This window comes from Mustela erminea, chromosome 2 (assembly GCF_009829155.1).
Source record: "Mustela erminea isolate mMusErm1 chromosome 2, mMusErm1.Pri, whole genome shotgun sequence".
In the NCBI taxonomy this organism is placed as follows: Eukaryota; Metazoa; Chordata; class Mammalia; order Carnivora; family Mustelidae; genus Mustela; species Mustela erminea.
Window position 1 is genome coordinate 70,791,503 of NC_045615.1, and position 25,964 is coordinate 70,817,466.

General features: G+C 35.0%; 1 long non-coding RNA gene across 6 annotated transcripts in view; it reads right to left on the bottom strand.

The window, feature by feature from the left end:
- The window catches only part of LOC116584624, a 144,701-nt gene that overhangs the window by 102,390 nt on the left and 16,347 nt on the right, over positions 1 to 25,964 (bottom strand). Inside the window, exon 4 of one of the 6 annotated variants that reach the window (XR_004283263.1) lies at positions 7,680 to 7,746. The exons of 4 other annotated variants lie outside the window; for them this stretch is intronic. This is a non-coding gene — a long non-coding RNA (uncharacterized LOC116584624). Of the gene's footprint in view, positions 1 to 7,679; positions 7,747 to 23,614; positions 23,666 to 25,964 lie in introns of those variants that run through there. One more of the 6 variants, XR_004283261.1, reaches the window with a different exon arrangement.

Sequence of the window (25,964 nt, forward strand, 5' to 3'; positions counted from 1 at the left end):
GGATGCCTATTCTTTAACATGTCAAATTCCAGTGTTATTTTATAATCATATAGGCAATAGGTGTAGTAAGTGAACTAGTCTTCTGTGTTTAGGAATTAAAGCTTGCTAGTGTGTTTGAAATCCTTGTAGTACAAAAGGTAGGCCTTATGTATTTGCTTATCCAAGTAAGAAAAGTCTTATACCAGGTAATGGGATATTTTGCTTGTGATGGCATATTTTCTCGTCTGTATACTATTTTAATAAATTTTATAAAACCTAAGGTTTATAGAAGCCTAAAAATCATTATGGTTAATGTAAATAATTCATTCTCAGGTATTATTTTTAAATACAAGTGTTGAAGAAGGAGTTTTGAGAAAACTACAAAAAGAAAATTAAATATGGATATTAGTTATAAGATTGTTATCTTAAGATTAAATTTGAGTGGCCAGGATGCTAAGGAATTAAAGGATTAAGTGTGAGGTGACTAGGAACTAGAACATACTCCCAGTGGAAGGCAAGAAAAAAATGAAAACAAGTAGTAAAGCAGTGCTTTCACTGTCAAAAATAAAGCAGAGGGTTCCTTCATGATTCCTTGTATTGTAAGGCCCTACACTCTCATCAATCATCAGTCAAATGTGCATCCGTTTTTTAACCACAATCCTACCACCTGGAATTAGTAAGAAATGAATGAAATAATTATGAAAATAGAGGACTATTAAAACATCCTGGTAGGTGAAAGAGCTGTCTGGAAATATTTCAGAGTCTCCTCTGAACCAATAAAATTACAGTTATTTGACAATAATTCTGATCATTGCTCGTATTAGAGTATATGTATTCTCTTTTTTTTTAATCTAACAAACTTTACTTTTTTCTCTAGAGACAAAGTGTGAGCCGCTAGAGTAGTAATAGTGACAAAGATTGAAACACAGCAAATGAACAATAAATATTAGTTGATGGTGATGCTGATAGGGAACATAAAGAAAGCATTCAGCAGAATAATGATGAACCCAGGTTTTTGTGTATTTTGTTTTAGAAGTTAAAGTAAAAACTATTTAACCAAGAGTTTGAGGACTCCACAGGTACCCACGCTTCATTAAAATAGTCTGTGTAAAAGGGGTTATTTTAAAGAAAAATTAGGGTGTGGATAATACTTTTTACATGACTATTTCAACCTCAGACATGTGTTATAATCCCAGGAGCATATAATACAGAACGTTGTGCAGTTCATTCACACATCCTTTTGATTAATACTTGTTGAGACTCTTTTATATGCCAATCACTAGGATACAGATTGAACAAGACAAAGTCTCTTTCTTTGAGTTTATAGTCAGTTTTGAAGTCGACAAAGTCAAAACAAATTTCAAGAAATATATAACATGTCAGATAGTAATAAGTGCAATCCATGGAATGAATGCTTAGAGATTGGTGGTGGTGACAGGATGGTATTTTATATAGGGTGTTCAGGGAAGATCTCTTTGATAAGATGACATTTGAGAAGAGATCAATGGAAATGACAAAGTGAGCCAGTGGATATTGGAGGTAAGGCATTATAAATAGAGGGGGAAAAGAAAAAAAGATCCAGAGGCAGCATACTTGGTCTACTGGGGAAACAATGAGAAGTTCAGTGTGTCTGGAGTCAGTGAGGTGACAGTATAGAAGGTGAATTAGAGCACTGAGGGTATGGGAGGTGAGGAGGTGGGCAGATCTAGGAGGGATGTGTGGGCCTTTGCAGGGATCTTCCCCTTTACTCTGCGTGAGACATGAGATGGTCAGCATTGGATGGTTTTGCACAGGAGAGTGAAGTGATCTACCACTTCTTAGGAGAATTGCTGTAGTTGCTATGTTGAAAATAAACTGTAATTGCACAAAAAATACAGTAAGGTAAGGAGACTTCAGTAGTCCAGGGGAGGGAGGATGATGATTTGTTCATAGAAGGTAGAGGTAGCAGTGGAGGTAGGTGGTAAGTAATAAGATATTGAATAGATTATGAAGGGTATGCTGAGAGGATATGATGATAGAGTAAATGTGGGATGTGAGAGACAGAGTCAAAGATGAGTTGAACATCACTAGTCATCAGGGAGATTCAAATTAAAACCACATTGAGATACCACCTTAAATCAGTTAGAATGGCCAAAATTAGCAAGACAGGAAATAACGTGTGTTGGAGAGGATGTGGAGAAAGCGGAACCCTCTTACACTGTTGGTGGGAATGCAAGTTGGTGCAGCCACTTTGGAGAACAGTGTGGAGATTCCTCAAGAAATTAAAAAGAGAGCTTCCCTATGACCCTGCCATTGCACTACTGGGTATTTACCCCAAAGATACAGATGTAGTGAAAAGAAGGGCCATCTGTACCCCAATGTTCATAGCAGCAATGGCCACAATCACCAAACTGTGGAAAGAACCAAGATGCCCTTCAGCAGATGAATGGATAAGGAAAATATGGTCCATATACACTATGGAGTATTATGCCTCCATCAGAAAGGATGAATACCCAACTTTTGTAGCAACATGGATGGGATTGGAAGAGATTATGCTGAGTGAAATAAGTCAAGCAGAGAGAATCAATGATCATATGGTTTCACTTATTTGTGGAGCATAAGAAATAGCAGGGAGTTGAGGGAAATTGGAGGGGGAGATGAACCATGAAAGACTATGGACTCTGAAAAACAATCTGAGGGTTTTGAAGGGGTTAGGGATGGGAGGTTGGGGGAGACTGGTAGTGGGTATTATGGAGGGCACGTATGGCATGGAGCAATGGGTGTGGTGCATAAACAATGAATTCTGTTACACTGAAAAGAAATTAAATTAAATAAAAAAGTTGAATTTTTTTTTTTTTTGCCTAAAACCTGGAAGAAAGAAGTAGTCTTTCATTAAGATAGAAAAGGAGGATCAGGCTTTTGGGTTAAGATGCTTATTAAATATCCAAGAGGAAATGTCGAGTAGACCGTAAGGTATAGATTAGGAATTGAATAGCAATAATGGAGAGACGTTGTCAAATGACTGGTGTCTATTTGGGAAGGTGAAAGAAAAAAAAAAACTTACAAGTTTCTCTATGAAAAGATCTCCATGGTTTTAAGAGAAACTTTCATCAAAAAAGTAAAAGGTGATCTCCAAAGTTTATGAAGGTTAAGAATTTCTAATGAAGAAGATAAAAAATAAAAAAAAGGAAAAATCCTATGACTTGCCTACATGTAAAGTTTACATGAATGAATGTGCTGCTTTGGAAGTCAATGCACAAACCAAATTAAATCACCATGTCAGAAATCATTCCTTTTTTTAGGAACATGTATAGGATTTTACTTGAATATTTTCTCAAAGTCAAGAGAGTTTACAAAGTAACCTGAGGTCAATTAAAGAAAAATCATTTTCTTTTTAACTTGAAAGAACCTAGTGTTAGAACCACGATGATAGTCTGTCCAAAATTCTATTGAGTAACATTTGTAAAAGAGGGATACCAATATTTCCTTAAAAGAAACATGGTAAAATAATTATGGAGATATATTGGGATTTCTTTGCTACTGAAAAGGAAGCAAATTTTAAGAAAGAAGTAAGTTCCTGGCTCTATGCACAAATAATCAAGTATGTCAGAAGGCTCCAAGAATATAGAAACATGATCTTCTTTAAATGAAGCATTCTTTTTGGAGATAGGGTTAGAAAATAGTTTTAAACTGATTAAGAATGAGGGTTTAAAAATTTTTAACATGTAGAACAAATGACATGAATTGCCTGTTAATATTATGAGTAAGTCCTTCTCCTATAGTAAAAACTAAAATCAAACAGGAAGGTATCTGTTTCCTGATATGAGTATTTTCTCTTAAATAGTCCAACGCAATTGCCAGTGCTTATTTACCTACACAAATACTAATGTAAGTAATTGTTGGTGTGTCTCTCATTCATGTTGGCATGTATATATTCATCTTACACTGCCCATAATTTACCTGCAGAAAAAGATTTAGAATGTATGTTAACACTAATTGAGAACAAGTCTGGACAAAATATGTATCTCATCCTCTGTTCAAAGAAGCAAGAATCCTAACATCTTATGTATAATGACTCATTTTATAGCTCACTTTACATAAATACCAGTGTATGCTACTGGAATGTAAACACAGACATCTATTGAATCAGATGGACATAAATCATTTGAATAACCCAGTGAAATTTCATTGTTTCATAAAGGCTATGAGTGCCCCATTATTTACAAGTCAGGAATGAACATATACACCTAAGAGGTAAATATATTTCATAGGTTCTTTTGAGACCTACAAGAAAATGCTGTTAAAAAGTGTAAGTTACAATAACAGTAGACATGTCTAAATGCTTTCCATCTTACCTTTATAAGGAGCTAATCTAACCAGAGCTGTAGAAGATTTCATTTGGAAACGAGAATGCTGAATGATTTCCTATAATTATTTCACTGCTCTGTCTTGATATTTGAGACATTTTTGCTAACTGTACCACACTCTGAATTCACTTTTCCGATCTCCTCTTTAAAGGAGTAGCAGCACTAAACTCATTCTGGATGGAAATGGTATTTTGTAATTGCACCATGTAAGATAATCATTTTCACGTAAAAACACCTGGGCTCATTCCCACAGTCCTGAAGTCTATAGATTGGCATGTGATAGAAGTATGAAGTATGGAACATAACTAGTTGGTAAATAATAATACAGTTGACAATTTCCAGGCTGATTGGATGTGAAAAGTTGGCTTCAAGTTGAGGAAAATACTCTTCTTTGCCAAATAATTTGATTGTAAAAATTAAAAATGAGGGGGCGCTTGTGTGGCTCAGTAGGTTAAGCCTCTGCCTTAGGTTCAGGTCATGATCTCAGGGTCCTGGGATCGAGCCACCTATCGAGCTCTCTGTTCAGCAGGGAGCCTGCTTCCCTCTCTCTCTGCCTGCCTCTCTGCCTGCTTGTGATCTCTCTCTCTCTCTCTGTGTCAAATAAATAAATAAAATCTTAAAAAAATTGAAAGTGAGGATGGGTTGGGAACAGAAGAAAAAACAGGTATTTTCTACTCCATTTGCTGCCACAATGATATTATTATTATTAATATAATATTATTAATATTAATTCTTATAAGTATAATGATAAACTCAGCAAACTTTCCAGCACTCAGTCACCAATTCTGCCATTTTAAGTGGTTCTTAACTATTTAAAAAAAAAAAAGATGATGGCATGTAAATCTGATTATAAGAAATTATTCTTCTCGGGTTGATGTCATTGAAAAGCAAACTTGAAACAAATGACATCATTCAAGATAAAGGAAGAAACTTCCTTTAACACATTTGAAAAGTCTTCTCGTTGCAACCACAGATGGCTTGTGTAAGGATAAAGAAATCATTCTCTGCATATTATATCCTGTCATCACAGGTCAACAAATCCTCTGCTTTCATTCTTTTCTATTGGTTACTTTACTTCAGTAGCCCTTTAATTCTTCTAATTTTGAAAATCAAAACAAAATAACCCATGGAATTGGTTTGTTTTCCAGTGAGTATCAGGAGATCCAGGACTTTTCTGCCGATTGAAGTGAAAGTGAAGAGCATGGAGAGGTGTGGTGTTGGGTGGATTCAATGGCCAGAAGATGCTTGGAAGAAGGAGAGGAAATAAATTAACATCTGGCTGGGAGAGCTGAGTGGCCCAGACGGACAATAGATACACAGGGATACTCAGATGTGAAATAAACCCCCCAATCCTGAGAAAACAGTCAGTGTTTTTGAAGTTAAAACCATCATTGTTGGCACTGTTTGAAAACCTGGACTTAATTCTCTACAGATTGTCATCTGGATTTTTAATGTTACAGAACAGAACAGGGTTGTACCTATATCTGATCTCTGCCCTTTTTTTTTTTTTTAAAGATTTTATTTATTCATTTGACAGAGTGAGGCACAATGAGAGAGGGAACACAACCAGGCGGAATGGGAAAGGGAGAAGCAGGCTTCTCTCTGAGCAGGGAGCCTGATGCAGGGCTAGATCCCAGGACCCTGGGATCATGACCTGAGCAGAAGGCAGGCGCCTAATAACGACTGAGCCGCCCAGCCAGCCCTGATCTCTGACCTTTTCATCTCTGTTTTTCCTCAGTTCTCATTCACAAGCTGAACTCAAGCACAAGTGCTTTCCTTTTCCCTTCCATTTTTTATTCGAAATCTGTTAATAGTGCAGATTTTAAGGTGTAGATTTTACATCTTTCACAGAAAGCAACAAAAGCAAAGAAGCAACATCAATGCTTCCATATAAGCTAACATCTCATAGCTAGGTGTAATAAATTTTTGGAAAAATATGGTAAAGGCAGTTTTTCCAGTACTGTTCTGGAGTACTCCAGTACATTTTTATCAGTTATGTCATCTGCATGGACATAATTGAGGGTTACCTCGGTTTTATAGCAATTTCTGTTTATTGAATAAAACATCTACTTCCACCTTTTTGGATGAAATCATGATTTTCATTGTGCTTGAACGAAGGGTTCTTATTTCCTTACAGCTGAATATGATAATTTAAATATCAATGAAGAGACAGCATGATCCAGGGTTAACCTTTCATGTTTCCTTACCACAAATGAAAGCAACTTGACAACATTAAACCCGCACTAAATACAAAGATTTACAGAGAACACTATTTGTTAAACACTTAGGATATTCCAGGTATGATGCCAAATGCTTTAAATGAGTTATCTCATTTAATCCTCACAATGTTGCAAGAGGGATGTCCTTACCTCCATTTCACAGGTGGGGAGACTGACACCCAGCAAAGTCAAAGAATTTGTCAAAAGCCAAGCACTGGAAAGTAGATTGAGATTTTAATAAAAGTATGATTTCAAAATGTTTGCTCTCAACAGCTGCATTTAATTATTTTCAGTCAAGTGCTTGAAGAAATTTTAAATCTCAAGAAATCCTACTGAGTTATATAAAATAAAACAATCAGAAGGAACAATGTTATCTGCTTAGCTTGATCGCTGCTTCTATTTTTAAAAGGATGTTTTTCATTCATTGTGATATTTCACTGAATCTAAAACTACTTTCCAACTATAATAATGGAGATTTACTAATACATAATCCTGTGTTGACCTTATATTATTCTTGGGTTGGGAAAAATTCTCAATTTTCATTTACTATTCTATTCCTGGCTTTGTTAGTCATCTCCATCCCAGATTGAAGATAATTAATTTGCCTTAATCTCAGAAAATGATCCCTACCTATGCCATTCCTACGATATTTTTAACATATATTACATTTGAAAAACATGTTTTCTAAAACACATTTTAAATCTATTTAAATATAAAAAATATGTTTCTGTTTTTTACATTTTCCACAATTCAGTTACATAAGAAATCCCTAGTTTACAGATAGATTTGTTCTAGAAAGGTTAATTTATAGGTCAGTTCGAAACTTGGAAAAATTAGTCCTTATAAACAAAGTTGAAAATGGACATTTGGTTCCAAGACAGTCATAAAGACTTAAAAATCCATAAAGAAAGCTGAACTATATAGTACTTGCAATATTACCCAAGTCCCCAGTCTTCAAAACAGGTCATTACTAATTCAGAAGAGTTAAGGTAGAGGAGAAAGGTTCAATTTCCCACAAATATTTAATAAAAATTCTCTATTTAAAACAAGAAATAATAGATCAGAAAACAAGCTATAAGAATATTTCAGTTCTTTTTATTATGAAACTCTGCTCAGGAAATACGATAAAATGGTTGAGTAAATAAATGTAGATCTCTGCTTCTGATACAATTCCTCTGAGATGGATGGATCACAGAGGAGCACTTGGGAGAACAAGAATTGAGGGATGAATTTCATTAGAAGACTGCCCACGACTGCTCCCCTACATGTGATTAGTATGGTACACATTCTTAATTCCACAGATCCCTACTATACTATATACTTCTATACTATATACTACACTATATACTAATATATATTAGTATATATTATTTCTTATATAGAGAGAGAATATATTATATATATATATATAAAATATATATATTTCTATATTATATACCAATGGTCTCTACAGTGGAGTGTGCACATCCCAGGAAGTATGCAAAGCAATCCACTGAGGTAAAAGAAGAAATTCATACTGTGTTTTATGTGCATATATGCATATGTTTTATGTGCATAAGATAGAAAGGAATTAAGCTGTCTTAATATTTCATACCCCATTGAAGCTAGAGTCCTCATCTGGTTTATATACTTTGATGCCATGTTTAGTATTTGGGGGTATTGAGAGAATGATAGTATACTAGTGGTGGTATTTTTCTTCTTGTTTATTAAAGTAACTCTTTGTTGAAATATATGAAAAGTACACAAATCATTATATACCTTGGTGAATACAAAATGTATATACATAAAGTATATATATACTTTATATATTATAATGTTTATATACTTTGTATATTATATATAAATATAAATATTAAATATATATTTAAATATAAATGTACACAAAGTATATATATATATATATATATATATATATACACACACACATATGTATATTAAAAAATATGCACAAAGTGAACATACCCAGATTGCTAATGGAAATATCACCAACAGCTCAGAAACCTCTTCAGGTGCCTTCTCATTCATCTTTCCCCTCCTCTGAAAGTAAACACTTTTCTGACTTCAATTAGCATAGCTTAGTTTTGCCTGCTTTTTGAACTTTAAATACATGGAATCGTGTAGTCTGTATTTATTTATATATAATTTCTTTTGTTCAACCTCATGTTTATAAGATTTCTTCCAAGTTGTTCTAAAGACTTTAATTTTAGTGACTGTGTATTACTCCATTATGTAAATATATCATGTTTTCATTTACTGTAATTTGTTCATTTATTGTAAGCTAATGGACATTTATGTCCTTTCAATTTTGGGGATTTTAGAAACAATTCTGTCCTTTTTTTTATTTTAAGATTTTATTTATTTATTTGATGGAGAGATAGAGAGCACTAGTAGGCAGAGTGGCAGGCAGAGAGAGAGAAGTAGAAGCAGGCTCCCCGCTGAGCAGGGCTGATCCCAAGACCTAGGGATCATGACCTGTCATGCCAAGGCAGCTGCTTAACTGACTCAATCACCCAGGCATCTTAAGAAATAATTCTGTTTAACAACTTTTGTAAGTGTCTTTTGGTGAATATATGCACATTTCTGGAAAGGATATATCTAGAAGTGGGTTATAGGACATGTACTTTTATTTTGCAAAGTGCTTGTTGTAGCTTACACTCCTACCATGAGATCATGAGTATTCCAGTTGCTTCATATTCTTACCAAAGTCATTATTATTTTCTTTCATTTAGCTACTTTGATGGATATATGGCAATATATAACTGATTTTAACTTTTATTTCTTTGATTACCAATGAGATTGGTAATTTCTTCATATATGTATTGGCTGTTTGGGAACCCTTTTTTTTTTTTTTTTCAAAACATCTTTTAGGTCTTTTGCCTATTTAGATGATTTTTTTTAAATTTTTAAATCATTTCTTATGTATTCTTGATACAAGGACTTTGTCAGTCCTTTTTCAGGTAAATATATTACAAATACATTTTCCCATTCTGTGGCTTGCCTTTTTCACTTTCTTACTAGCATCTTTTGATAAACAAAAGTTCTTAATATTAGTCAAGTTCAATTTATCAATTTTTTTATGGTTAGTTCTTTTTTGTGTGACTGTTTAATAAATTTTTACCTACTCTCGTGATGGTGAAGACACTCTCCATGTTATCATCCAAAATATTTATGGGTTTTTTTTTTTAGGTTTATACCTACTTGGAATTAATTTTTATATTTGTTCACAATTTGTCTTTTTTCATGGGGCTTCAAAAAAGGCTTGGCCTTTTTTCATAGGCCAAGCATCATTTATTTAAAAAAAAATTCATATACCCAAGGGATTTTCTTTTTTTTGTGCATTTGCTTTCACCATTTTGAGACACATTACAGTTTACATGTTCCCATTAAAAGGATTTATGGATTCATTTTCTTAAGGAGTAGGATAGTGTAATATTTCATAGTAAGATGTAGATGATCAGGAAAATCTTTGATATTTACAGAAGTTTACTGGCTAGTTCATGGCAGAGGACTTAAAAATTAAGCCAAACAGAGTTATTTTACAAAAATGAAGAGTTCCAAATTTCTTTTTCTTTCCTTCCTTCGTCCTTCCCCCCCTCCCCTAGCCTGCGTGCCTGCCCTCCTTCCTTCCTTCTGTTTTTGTGTGTGTGTGATAACCACTGGCTGGCAGTGGTATACTCCAAGAAGTTACGTTCAGTTAAAGACAAAACAAAAAACAATCTTTCCCTTCGAAATGAAGGTGAATTTAAACAAAGAGCTGAGTAAGCAAATGCTTTTCAAGCAAAAATACAGAGATAGCAAATGGATCTACATATTAGGAAATACTTTGCATTATATGATTTTGCTGCTGAACATGTCACAGATTTTGAAAATGTAACAAACTTGGCAAGAGAAATTTCCAAGCTGTTTAAAAATCTTATAAATGAAGAATTTTGGTTAATTCAAACAGATTTATTACAAATACAAAAATATGCTATCTTCTGATTAGTTTTGAGGATGACTGATTAACATTAGGAAATACAAAATATGCTACCTGAATTTCAACAATAGCCTTTGGGATGGATAGAAGTAAAAAATAAGTAAATTATTTAATAAGTTCAGCCAAGATTTACATATCTTTGTGAGATATCTTTATTAGCTATCAGTGATTAAAGCCAGGTATCACAATAAACTAAGCTAGATCTTCTAATCTCTTTATGACAAAATGTTAAACCAAGATTTAAAAAAAAAAAGTGGCATTCAATCACATTGTTCTGAAAATGTCCTCAATGTAGTGTCTTTTTTTTTTTTTTTTTTTTTTTAAAGATTTTATTTATTTATTTGACAGAGAGAGATCACAGGTAGGAAGAGAGGCAGGCAGAGAGAGAGAGGAGGAAGCAGGCTCCCTGCTGAGCAGAGAGCCCGATGCGGGACTCGATCCCAGGACCCTGAGATCATGACCTGAGCCGAAGGCAGCGGCTTAACCCACTGAGCCACCCAGGCGCCCCACCTCAATGTAGTGTCTTAATGAAGGTGTATTAGTTATCCATTGATATGCAACAAATTACCACAAATCAGTCACTTCAAACAACACTCAATGTGTTAACACTTAGTTGTGTAGTTCAGAAGTCCAGCACAGTGAGGCTGAGTTTTCAGAGTACTTCAAGGCCGATATCAAGATGTTGGCCAGACTGAGTTCTGATCTGGAGATGGGAAAAAGTGCTTCCAAGTTCATTCTTTTGGAGGTGGGGGTTATTGGACTGAGGTCCCCATCTCCATGTTGGCTGTCAGCCAGGGGCTGCTCCCAGCTCCAGAGGCAACCTGCAGTCCGTGTCATGTGGCCTCATCCATGTAGAAGTTGGCATTGATGCAATAAATACTTTTCATGCTTTGAGTCTTCCTGACTTCCTCTTTGACCAGCCCTCTGCTTTTAAAGGGATTATGTGATTAGTTCAGGCCTATCACAAATAATCTCCCTGTTTTAAGGTCAATTGATTTTGGATCTTAATTGCATTTGCAAAATCCCTTCCCAGCAATATACCATTTATAAAGGCCATCCATGTTCCATATATTTAAGCATGTAAAAGTTATACATTAAAATAACAAACTATTAATTCAAATGCCTTTAGTAATGGTATATGGTATATAGGGATGAGCCTTCTCTTTTCCCAATAAATAAGTCTCTCTCTCTCTTTTTTTTTTTTTTATTGTTAGGCTTAAGTGATTCAAGTGTTTACTAATACTAGCATGTGTGAGGCTGTCATAGAGGATCAAGACTTTTGTTCATCAGTATTCTTTGATTTCCCTACCTATCTTACAGGGTCTTTGGGTCTGCCAAATCACAGATATGATACACATGGAGCAATCCCACAGCAACTCTTGGACACTGTCTTTTGTTATGCCACTGAGCTTCCATATTCTAGACTACAGAATAAATACGATGCTCCTGCTGCAAACTAGTTTTCCAACTAATTTCCCACCTTTAATGTTAAACAATCCCAGTGCTGCCATGGTTTAGATGATATGGGCAAGGTCTTTGTACAAGAACAATTTAGTTAAAATAATTTCTACAAGCTTATTGTACTGATCATTTTAATCTTCTGAGAAGATTTCCTGTAACAGAAAATTTTCTTTTGCCAAGGAAAGGTCTTCTTGGTAACATCTCAAACATTGTCCTGAAGTGATGTGAGTATGTTAGGCAGTCTTCTAAGAGAGAGGTAATTTGCAGAGTTTCTGCCACAGATTTTCCTGAGGTAGCTTCTCTAAACTATCTTTTTTCTCCCCAAAAATCTATTAGCAAGAACAGCAATAGTGATTTGTATGGATGGTTTCCTTATATGTTCTTGACCAATACGAGGAACTCATTCATACAAACCATATTAACCGTACATCAGATCTCAACTGCATGGTATTCAAGGTGAGTGCAATATGGCATTTTTATTCAATGATGATCCTATGCTTTTTATGTGAGACATTGAAGTTATGGTATATGGGTCAACCAGACCTCTGAAAACAATTAAGGTAATATAAGATGACTAATAAGGAAACACATATGGGGGCTGAGGACTGTATCAGGGACACATGGTCACAAGAAAGTTCTATAGGTTGGCCACTGCCTCCAAGACATACTGATAATCCAAATTAGCAACTATCAGGTGACATGGCTTTCCAGTCTTGTCAGAAATTCTAATTGCTGGGCGCCTGGGTGGCTCAGTGGGTTAAGCCTGTTAAGCCTTAACAGGTTAAGCCTCTGCCTTTGACTCAGGTCATTGATTTCAAGAGCCCTGGGATCGAGCCCCACATCCGGCTCTCTGCTCGCTGGAGAGCCTGCTTCCTCCCCTCTCTCTCTGCCTGCCTCTCTGACTACTTGTGATCTCTCTGTCAAATAAATAAATAAAATCTTTAAAAAAAAAAAAAAGTGACTCTTAATCTCACAAAACAAACTGAGGGTTGCTGGGGGGAGGGGGTATGGGAGAAGGGGGTGGGATTATGGACATTGGGGAGGGTATGTGCTTTGGTGAGTGCTGTGAAGTGTGTAAACCTGGTGATTCACAGACCTGTACCCCTGGGGATAAAAATATATGTTTATAAAAAATAAAAAATTAATAAAAAAAAAAAAAGAAATCCTAACTGCTGAGTACTGTAGGCACAATTAACCCACAGCTTAACCTCTGGTGTAGTTCTCTTTTTCAACACCTCCATAGAATCCTGCAAATTTTTGGTCACTTTTTAATTTACTTTAGGACTCCAAGAAACCTCAATAGCCCTCTGGCTGTACTAGTCTGGAGCTCAAACTAGAACTTGTACATCCACTGTTAACATTAACGATAATACCTCAAACCAGTTAATAGATTTCTCATCCCTAAATAGGGTATTTTTTACTTGGTTATACTAAGTATTACTATTTAACCAAATCACATATCTGATTGAAGGTAATTTCTAATCTTGATTACATTTTCAAAATGCAATTACCTGGGGAAGAGAAGGAAATAATACCAACAAAGACCTTATATTTGTCCTAATGGCAACATAACGAGAAGCTGGGAGCCATTTAAATATGATATCCACTGGGAATTCACAGAAGAGGCCTGAAGTTAATACAAGGATCTCTGATTGATGGAATTATTTGATGATTCCATGAGCAAGTATAGATATCTATGCTCTCCTGTTCCCTAGAAGGGGATTGGAGTGTACTTTTGTTGTAACTGTGTGTTATTTCCCAAATTGTATATTATCATTCCCTAGGATTCTAGGATTCTGTAAATCCAAGAAAAATATACCAGCATATGCAAAGAATAAACAACCGGATTTCCTTTTCTCAGGGGCATAGTCATAATCTAGCTATATATAAAGACTGAATGAACTCTGAATGCTTTTAACTTTATTCATCTTAAGTCCAAGAAAGAAAATGGGGAAAAATGTGCTTGTATTACTAAACTGCTTTCCATTTTAGCTAGCCAGAATATTGGGATATGCCATTCACAAATGCTGTAATAATGGCTTATATTTTAATGTGTACCTGGATAATGTAGAAGAAAAGGAAGAAAGAAAAAAAGAAAATCATACTATACACCAGCACTATTCAATTGAATATCCTGGGATGTTGGAAAGTTTCTAAATCTGGACTTTCCAATATTGTAGCCACTACCCAAAGGCAGCTATTGAACATATGAAATATATGGCTATATAGTATGACTAAGGAACACTTTAATTTTTTTAAATTATAAGAATTTATATTTGAATATCCATATATGACTAGTGGCTACCATCTTAGTAGAGCTACGGACACAAAAACAGCAAAGCTCCATTTTGAAGTTGGGTTCAAAAGGGATACATATTTAAAAATACCAAGAATTTCCAAGTTTGACTATTTTCTAATACCTAGTGGAGAAATAATCCTTATGTTGCAATTTTAGTACCATCATTCAATTTATTCAAGTTAATGATTAATGTACCTAGACTGTACTTCCTTAACAGATTGTAAAAGCTACCAAAGAGAACTAATATTCTTAAAATGTATCTCTAATGTACTGTAACCCACTTTAGACATTTAGATATTTATTACAATAATTTGCTTGGGAAGAGTATAGTGTATGCCTTAAACAGATAAAGATAAGTTAGATCAGCAAAATATCTAAATGTGCATATTATAAAAATAAGGAAATGATCTATAGCAAACTGCATATTCTTTATGAAGTCCTTGTGTGTGTGTGTCTGTGTGTGTCTTTGTGGTGTGTGTGTGTGTGTGTGTGTGTGGTTATTAACTGTGTAAATCTAAAGCAGCAGATAATTTCTTTCCAGAATACCTGGGATTTTTGTTTTTTTGTTTAGCTTTGGCAAAGCTGTATGACTGTATTTATGCTTAAAGTGATCACTTAAAAAAAAAGAAGAAGAAGCAGCTTTATAGTGGCCTTAGACTTCAGAAGTAATCTTGAACAAATCAGTAGTTAATAAAATAATAGTAGTCATAAAGTCTATTTATTATAGTTCAAATTACAGCTTGTGACCTCTTCTATTAAGGTTCATCTTTCTATGATATAGCTGACAGTAAAAAAATGTATGTTTCATATACTTCTTGAGTTAAACCAAGTAACAATTGCTTCTCCACACGGCCTTCTGTTCCTTGCCTCTCTCAGCACTGCCTAGGGCCACCACTCACTTTACCATAATTATCCCCCAAAACACCAGTGCCACTATCCTTCTATTATCATGTTGCAATTGTCATATAAGGAAAGTCCCATTTCTCTTTAGTGCCCTCTCCCATAATTTCTTGTAACTCCACCAAGAACAACAGGTTACAGACTCAGTGAAGACTTCATGACAACCAATCAAGGGAAACTGTAGTCCAGAATAATGGTATGAAGGTGGACAGGAAACCTAAGACTGGATGTGATGTTCAAGAAAGAGCTTTATAACCTCTAGAATATCCTGCATGGGCTGGCTGTCTTGTTAGTCTTATTTCCATCTGGAGTACAATCTCATGTCATCCTCTCAGAGACTGGTTCCTTTAAAGCTTCACCCTAACCTCAAGGTTAGAACCTGCCTCAGATTCTAAAATCTGTTTTCTTCCCAAAATAGACAACCCTTGGGCCCCAATCATCCACAAGGTCATATTTGTTTCCTCACTATCCAGGATACTCAGAATAGCCCAGAATGGCTTTTTCAGGTGTAAGTAAAGTCCTTCTGTGATTCTATCTCCAGTGTGACTGATCATCTTTGGGGTGGATCCAGTTCTTCCCACTGGGTTTTGTCCTCCCACTACTTTCTCAAGTGAAAATGAAAAAAGCAAATCTCTGTATTTGACAATATTTTTCTGATAGTTCTATGGCTTAGTTTTCTGAAATCTCCTGATAATTCTTAAATCCATTCAGATTTACAACTGGAGAATAGAAAAAAAGCCATAGGATAAGAAGAAACTGAAAATCTGACAGCAATAACAAATGACTGGTCATAAAAGAAAATGACATAGCTGAAATGGAGCAACATAAATGTCTGGCAGAATTTTTGGTAAAAAGAGAAAGATATGCCTTACACATAGGATTATGTCAAGCATGGGGGAGGGAGAAAAGAAATGGCTCCATACTGTAGTCCACAACTGATATAAATTAATTGCCCTGGGTCATCAAGTAAAAGCTTAATTACAGTTAACATATTATCTTTATTTAGGCAAGGAAGGATATAATGAACTTTATGAGGAAACACACACAAAATATTCTTGTACCTAAGTTCTGCATAATTTGGTTGTTTTAACATTAATTTATGTGATTATAACATAATATTAGCTGAATAGCTTCTGAACTAGTTAAAGTGTTTTTTTTTCCCTCACTGTGACTCATGTTGACATTTAATTGTGGTAACAAATTACCCTTTTAAGCTGTAAGATTCACTTATTTTTCTTGAAATATGTTTGTTAAATTACTATTCAGTAATTACTAAACATTTACTTAATTACTAAATTGCTATTAGTAACTTGTAAATTTTTGGTAGTTTAATATATTTCTATCAAGTTGGTTTTACTTACTGTAGTTGAAATTACAGTAAGTCCAGAAATATTCTATTACTTGTCATTCTCTCAGCATGCTCTAAGTTAGATACTTAATTGAAACGGAAAGCAGCTATTGGCCGTAAAGTATTCTGGTGTGTCAAGAAGCGAACTCCTAGCTACATCTTAATCTTGTCACTAATTACCTGACATGGAAATTATTTAGTTTCCCTGTGTCTGTGTTCATTCAACTGGAAAAAATAGGAACATTTTCTCTCTTAATTTCAATGTTGATGTGAAAATGCATATGAAAGAACTGTATTTGAAACTGACAAAAAACAGATGATCTTTTAAAAAAATTATTTTAAGGGGTTAGAGGACTATAGCTCTTACCTAATGAAAACAGAAGTTTCCCTATCCATTTCCTATCCAATTTACTATCCTTTTCCATCCTTCTCCTATCCAATTTTTTCTTACAATAGAAGTGGTGCAAAATATAGTCAGAATCCCAATTGGTAACTTTCATAGCAATACTGTAGTAACAGATAATGGCTGTATATTATCAGGATTTCTAATCCACTTGAACTTCTAATGGAAAAGAATTGCCTGCCTACATTGGAGAGTGAATTTTCCATGATTCTGCCTTTTTTATGTATGCTTAAAGTGGGGCATAGTAACACTCTTGAAGGACAGGGAATTACTATTTGATAATTCTGCCACTTATATAATAACAAATTCAACAATTTCTATTGAGAGCCAGATCCTGCTAAATGCTGTAAAGGATACTATTATGAGTAAAGAAAGACATATGGATGTAAAACTAACAATAAAAATATGTAAAATGGGATGTTATTAATTCTATCTGAGGGCATTGAAGAAAACTTTGTATCTGAGGCAGTAAGAGATCTGAGTCCTGAAGACTGATTTGGATTTTAAAGGAAGAGTGAACAGAGGGTTTCTACTTATATATTACAGAAGTATATAGAACTACACAGAATACAGATTATATATTCTAGTTGCATATATATGCAATATAGTGTATATTATATGGAATATGTTCTATATTGTATGTTGTAGTTATATATGTGTGTATGTATGCATATGGTTGGAAATTAATAGCATGTTTGTGGAATCATTAGAGATTTAGTGGGTCTGAAAATTCAGCAGGCTTATGAAGAAAAGCTGTGGGAGGGGCGCCTGGGTGGCTCAGTGGATTAAAGCCTCTGCCTTCGGCTCAGGTCATGATCTCAAGGTCCTGGGATCGAGCCCCGCATCAGGCTCTCTGCTCAGCAGGGAGCCTGCTTCCTCCTCTCTCCCTCTGCCTACTTGTGATCTCAGTCAAATTAACAAATAAAAAATCTTAAAAAAAAAAAAAAGAAAAGAAAAGCTGTGGGAGACAGACTGGAAAGGTAGATTAAAGAAGATGAGATTGTAGGAGTATCCTTCTGAATGTCATATTTATTTTGGACTTTATTTTGAGTAATGGATAACTATTGGCACTTCTTGATTATGAAAGCAAGATTTTTGTGTTCAAAGCAATTTATATTTTAGGAATTCAGTCAATGCCTGACTGGAAGAGGCTGGGGGGAGCTATAATCATCGGCAAAGAGTTAGAGACTAACCTGATTGCTCCTGGTTTATAGGGTAAGGAGGAGATATGACTAAAGGAAATGATCAGGAAAATGATCAGTAGAACTTCTTGGAATATTGGACATAAGGTAAAAGAGAAAAAATAATAAAAAATGACGGATGCCTGATAGATTAGATAGCTGAGGTAAATGATGATATCATTTAGTGAGATTAAAAATCCAGAAAGAGGAAATTGGCAGGTGTGGTTGTGTTGTATTCACGTGTATCCACCTAGCATGAAATTTGACCCTTTAAAAGTGAAAAAAATCTATGTCTTGGTTCTGTGATTGGGATTTTGAAGAATTGTAGTAATAGAGGTTTTAGAAGAAAGAAGTTCGGGGTGTCAGATGCATCATAAATACTGAGTTCATCAATTTATTGATAAGGTGATAGCAGGAGATAGGCTGAAAACTTTATCCTAGGTGATGATTTTTGGAATTTCTACCTTTCAGTCACATCCTCTAAGTTCATATTTCTCATAGCATGGCCACTAGGACAGCAAGCACTAGGTGATTTGGAAGTTGTTCAAGATACAACATCTTAGACCCTACCTATTACTACTAAATGCTGAACATTTAGAGGCTAGAATCTGTTTTAAGAATCACACCATGTACAACTGACGAATTATTGAACTCTACATCTGAAACTAATGATGTGTACTGCATGTTGGCTAATTGAGTTTAAATTTAAAAAAAAAAAAAAAAAAGAATCCCACTACATGATTCTTATTCACACTGAAGGATTTCAACCTTGATTGCACATTGGGATCACCTGGGGAATCTTTAAAATATACTAATGCCTGGACCACCTTTACTGATTCTGATATAGTCAGGTATAAGGCCTGGTGTTATGGACTTATGGACTAGGGATTTCGAAAGTCTCCCAGGTGATTCTAATGTGCAGTTCTTGGGCTGAGAACTATTGTTCTGAAGAATAACAATAAGGAAATACCAATGTTTCTTAAAATTCAAATGTGCAAACCAGTCATCTTAAAAATGCAGATTTTAGTAGAATAGGTTTGACTGCAGCCTTTGAGTGCATTTCTAGTCCACTCTTCTGTGAACTTGACCACAGACCACACTTCAAAGAGCAAAGCTCTAGAGCATAGTCATCATGCATGTATGATACGTCACTCACAGATATGAAAAGACAAGGGATTATTAGCTGGGGATGATTTGGCTGGCGTGGGAATCAGTAGCACAGGAAAAGAGATGAGAGTAGGAACCAATCAAATTTATAAAAATACTAATTTTTACAATAGTTTTAGATCAAGTTGTCTAAACCCACAAGTGCTTCTTAAAAAGAATAATTCTTAAAATTAAAATACTGGAACAAGCTAACCTGAAGGGCTCAAAATTAAGTTTTTTGTAGGTAGGCTCCAAGAGAATCATTGGATTATCTTATGTCTTCCATGTTTTTCTGGAAAGGACATGAGTACCTATTTCTGATATAACTTTTACAGTCTTATTCATTATTATTCTGGCAGGATTAACCTACATGGGCTCATTTCAGTACACTCACAAACCAATGGAAAGTAGTTTCTATTTGTGTGTCCTTTCCTGTTAGTACAACCTCTAATTTTGGAATATTAGAACCATGGGAAAAGAGATCCCCAAAAGGAATATGTAGTCTTCCCTTTGTTGTTGTTGCCATTTTTTTAAGAAATCTGCCTTTATGGATCACATGAAAATTCATTTTAAATGTGTTTGCCGGAAATCAATTGAGCCTGTCCCCTTTTACCAATGATAGTAGTCAAATCATTACTTGTCTAATTGGGCTCAACAGTGTCCTAATTAGCAAAGGGCTGATCTGAGCCTGACATGACAGCATACTCTTTGGCTCTTGAATTCTGGCTGCTTCTTCATTAATCAAAAGAAAAAAAATAATCACATATGTTAGAATGATTAAATAAGACCTCTGTCTTTCTACTGAACCTTTAGTGTTTAGTGAACCTTCTGGTGTTAGGAGAGATGGACATTATTTTTTTTCTTGCAAATTGCATTCTGGTCTTCTTCACTGATTAATGAATGAGTGAACTGATCTTGGGTGGGAAAGGTATGAGAGATTAATAGTAGTTAGTCAATATTAAAGGGAAATGGGTCAAATTGAGTCAGGTACCATATATCCCTACTATGAGTTAACCCCTATATTCCATTCACAAGAAGATTCAAAAAGAGTTTTTTTTAAACTCACTCTACTATATAAACATTTAATTATACATATAAAATGGTTAAATATCAGATTTTAATATTTAAATTGTTAAATAAGTTATGAAATGTATTCAAAATCAAGTTATATAATTACCGGTGTGCCTGGGTTGCTCAGTGGGGTAAAGCCTCTGCCTTCAACTCAGGTCATGATCCCCGCATGGGGCTCTCTGCTCAGCGGAGAGCCTGCTTCCTCCTCTCTCTCTCTGCCTGCCTCTCTGCCTACTTGTGATCTGTCAAATAAATAAATTTTTAAAAAATCTAAAAAAAAAAAAACCAAACCAGAAAAGGTATATAATTATCTTATTAATATAGAAATATGTTTTTTCACATTTCTCAAAAATATTTTAGACAAGCTCTCCATACGCATCTTCTTTTTTTTAAATTAACATATAATGTATTATTAGCCCCAGGGGTACAGGTCTGTGACTCACCAGGTTTACACACTTCACAGCACTCACCATAGCACATACCTTCCCCAATGTCCATAACCCAACCACCCTCCCACTACCCACCACCCCCTGGCAACCCTCAGTTTGTTTTGTGAGATTACGAGTCTCTTATGCTTTGTCTCCCTCCTGATCCCATTTTATTTCCTTTATTCCTTTCCTACCCCCACAAGCCTCCATGTTGCCTCTCAACTTCCTCGTATCAAGGAGATCATATAACTGTCTTTCCCTGATTGACTTATTTTGCTAAGCATAATACCCTCTAGTTCCATCCACATTGTTGCAAATGGCAAGATTTCATTTCTTTTGATGGCTGCATTGTATTCCATTGTACCATATGCATCTTCTAAAATAGTCTCATCATCATTAGAGTCGCTTGTTGTATCCTCTAATGCTTTTGTCGAAAGCACATTTTATTGGTCTACATTTTTTTTAGATAAAACCATTTTGGATCTGTATATTGTATTCTCACTGGAAGATCTATCCTAACTCTACACACCTATACAACCAAGAAACATGAGTACATTTTTTTTACATTGTCCTATGTATATGCATTTGTGATCTCCCCAACATAAGCACTTTTTGCTTTGCTTTTTAGGCAAATTTTAAAAGGCCTATTTATAATCAAACACTTGTAATTGTGAAGTCATGCTCACTAGAGTAATGAAGAAATCTGTATCAAATTTTTTCTTGGGGTGTCTGGGAGCTAAGTCAGTTAAACGGTTGCCTTCAGCTCAGATCATGGGGATCGAACCCCACATTGGGCTCCCTGCTCAGCAGGGAATCTGCTTCTCCCTCTCCCCCTGCCTGCCAGTCCTCCTGTTTGTTCTCTCACTCTCTGTCAAATAAATAAGTCAAATCTTAAAAAAAAAAAATTTTCTTGCTTTGTCACCAACTAATGAATCACTTAATACTAGTAGTGACATACGTAGTTTCAGGAGTGTATTTTTTTCCCTAAACAGAACTTGATTAGTCAAATTTAGTAAACAGAGAGAGGACCTGCAATAAGTAGACTTTGTAAGACCTGGATATAAAGTAACTATATCCTGTTATCTGCAGGTTAGTATTTTAGGAGAAAAAAAATGTTTGCCTTATAATTGAACATGCCCAACAATAATAATTTTTAGTTCACAGAAATTGTTTTAAAACAAATTCATACTAATTATCAATGCTTCTGAATTCTGCATTCAATTTTATTTTTATTTGCATCTGAAACTGATTATGATTGAGAAAAAATTATAAATACAATTTAGGAAATTCTCAAAAGGTATTCCTATATTATATAAAAAGTGAAAGATATGCTATATACTCTCTTACAAGATTGAGGCCCCTGTGGACTCTTATTTCTTTTGCTAAAATATATTTCTGTAAGGAGAAGCAAATTACTAGGGATGGTGTCTGGAAGTAAGATTAATTCAGTCTTAATTTAATCTTAAGGATTTTTCAAATTTAATAACTTCTAAATTTAAGCCCACTTTAAAAAGTTGTTCTTATCTGTATATTAGCCAACTTTGTAAATGGCGGCAACAAAATTGCAGCCACTTCCACATTGCACAGTTTTTATTGTTGTGGGCTTAATTTGGAGGCTGTTCTCTGCTGGGCTCCACTGGGTTCAGCCCCGATCCATGAGTCCTCTCGCTCCTGAATCTCTTCTAAAGGAGGAGCCACCGTCTGTGATATGATGTTCTCATGGCACAGGACAGCTGCTCAGGTGGGACAGAGCCAACCCAGGCAACACATTTAAAACTTCTACTTGAACAAATGTATACCACATCCACTCTCACTCCAGCAACCAAAGCAAGTCATATGACTAAATCAGTGTTAGTGGGCAAGAGATTGTTCCCTGCAGATTGAGAATCATGGCAAGGATGGGGAGGAGACAAGTAATTGCAAGCAAATAATACAACCCACCACTGAGAATCACTTTACTGACCATCTTGTAATTTGTAACACTTGTTTAATCGTCATTAGAACTAGAATTAATGTCAGCAAGTGTGAAGGACACATACTGCTTTTAGGTACTTACAATGGCCATGAAATTGGATGCAGATCAAGCATGTAAAAGTTAAGAAAAGCTATTCAATATGTTTTCTAAAGTAATTTCAGTTTCTGATGATACTATTATTAATACTTCCTTCATGCTTTTTAAACTTCTCAGAATAATTTTTATTTATAAGTCCTTTTTGGGAGTTTCTCCTTTCTCTACCATTCCTGTCAGTGTAGCATCCAAGTCTGGTTCTCCTCCAGCTCTCCCAGAGAGTCAGGAGATTTTTAATTTCCCTTAGTATTTCTGCTAACTAGCTAGACTAAACTCTTTTCTATATATATCCTATGGAGTTGATATGTATCTTTAAGAAGCTAATATATAAGAAGGTACCTAGCATATGGTATGCATTTTAAAAAGTCACATCACTTTTTTTTTTTTAATTAATTTTTTATTTTTTATAAACATATATTTTTATCCCCAGGGGTACAGGTCTGTGAATCACCAGGTTTACACACTTCACAGCACTCACCAAAGCACATACCCTCCCCAATGTCCATAATCCCACCCCCTTCTCCCAAACCCCCTCTCCCCAGCAACCCTCAGTTTGTTTTGTGAGATTAAGAGTCACTTATGGTTTGTCTCCCTCCCAATCCCATCTTGTTTCATTTATTCTTCTCCTACCCACTTAAGCCCCCATGTTGCATCACCACTTCCTCAAAAGTCACATCACTTTTTTTTTTTAATCCTATGATTTCATTTTGAAAATGTTGATATATTTGTTTCTTTAAAAAAAATTGTTGATTTTTTTTATCATGATACTCTAAAAATTCTTAAGAATTGTTTACCTTAATTTTTCTCATTTTTTCTGAAAGCTTGGGGATGGTAATGGACCTAATTTGACAGCAGTTTTTCCAAAAATATAAATAAATAAAAAGCAGTTTTTCCACCACTTTTTGAAGATGTTTCTAAACCAGTCATATATCCCAGATTATCCAAAACAATTCCAAGTTAAAATAAGCTGCTTCACTGTACCCATAAGTGTACTTTTATATATGACATCCATGTTTCATGTTCTGGTTCACAAAAATACTCTATCCTGGGAACTTCTGGGTTGGTGAACATGTAGAGTTTCAGGAAGTAGCATACGAGGAAAAAGTATGGAAACTCTGGGCCCTTTTCCCCTCCTACGCCCCGTGCATCTCTTTAATCTGGCTTAGTAATTTCTAAGTTACATCCTTTTAAAATCTAATAATCTAGTTTTAAGTTCTGCTTCCAGGTGGTGTTTATTTTTAGGCAACTCAACAGAAGAATTATAAAAGAATCCAAAAAGCAGTATATGATGATTACATATTTGTCACTAAGACAGACCTTGAAAATTTAGGGCTCATCCATCTCATTTTCACCAGGCATGTATGCATGAATTTTCCTGGATGTTAGACTCTGTCACAGGTGAAACTGACAGTAAAGTGATTTGCATATGAAGAATATAAGAAAAATAAGATCTGATAGAAGACAGATGTTGTGCCCAGAGTCCAGTTAAAGGGTTGCCAGAATTTAACAAAAAGCTGAAACTTAAATTAATTGAGGACGAGAAAGAGAAGCAAAAATCTACTTGGAAAAAGAAAATTAAGAGCCTTTATAATATCCTTACCAATGATTGGTTTAGAGTTGTTTGAGAACACTGACTTCAAAGTAGAGAAAGAAAGTAAAGAATTTAAGCTTTTGAATCCAGTTGTTTAAAAAGTTAGTGAAGAAAGAAGACTCTTAGAGTAACAAATACTTTATGAAAAAAGAAAATAAAAGACTAAAAGGAAAACTGTGTGATGCAGAAAGTTCTAAGAATTCAGATGACGAAAAAGACTAAGTTGAAGAGGAAAGAACGACTGAGGGAGAACCAGCAGACAGTCCTCAAGCCCCCATTTTATGTTGTTAAAGCAGGAGAAATCAGAAGTTTCAAAGATTCTGCCACAAAGCAGAAGCTGATGAATAAAACCCTTGAAGATCACTTGCAACTTGAAGCAAAAAATGAGTGTTTTAGAAGTGTTTCAAAAGCCATGGTTGTCAGCAAACAATTGGCATTCATGTTAAAAAGTTCAGAACAGCAGAAGCAACAGGAGGCTGAGAAACTAAACCAGAGAAGGAAACATTTTGTCATTCAGCAGTCACTGGAAGTCAAGACCACAGAAGAAGTCTGCTGTTCCATTGAATTTAGAAACGATCCTACTCCTTATTTGGAAGGAGCACTTCTATTCCAAATTGGTCAATATCATGATCAAATGCGTTATTAAGATACATTAGAGTATATATTTTTTTAAGATTTTATTTATTTAGTTGTCAGAGAGCACAAGCAAGCAGAAAGGCAGGCAGAGGCAGAGAAAGAAGCAGGCTCCTGCTGGACAAGGGGCCTGATGCGGGACTCGATTCCAGCACCCTGGGATCATGACCTGAGCTGAAGACAGCAGCCCAACTGACTGAGCCACCCAGGCGTCCCTAAGATACATTAGCGTATCTTAAACACAGATAAGGAAATGCACATTTTAAAAGTTCCACTGGGTGTGGTGCATAAACAATGAATCTTGGAACACTGAAATATTTTTTTTAATTTAATTTAAATAAATAAATGAAAGTTCCATGTAAATTCTTGATATATCTACACAGGTAAATATTTGACAACTTGTCCCTGTGCCTTATGGGTAGGACTTTGAAACTGGTCCCCCACCAACTGGTCAATGCATGGCCCCTGGCTGCTTTCCATAACATTGTTCTTTTCCCCTGATTTTAATCAGGTATTATGAAATGAATTTTAATCAGGTATTATGAAATGAATATACATTGTGAAATTTATACTATGAAATGAAATGTTCTCCTGTGCTAAAAATGAAGATTGATCATATTCTAGGGAATATTTTTCTTATAACACCTGCTGCCATTCATGATTAAACCTTTCAGAAATACCATCTCTGTCTTACATGATGTGTATATATTGCCATGTTTGTGTTTATAGGTATATGTTACTTATGTGTGCTTGAGAGATTTTTAAATATGTTTCATTCCAAGAGAATATAATTTACTGATAATAACAACTTGAGACAAGAAGTGGAAGCTACCGGTTATTCTTCTAACTTTTCAAAAGATTACGGATTTTTTATTTGTTCCTCAAGTTTAATTAAAGATAAATTGGCTGGAGAAG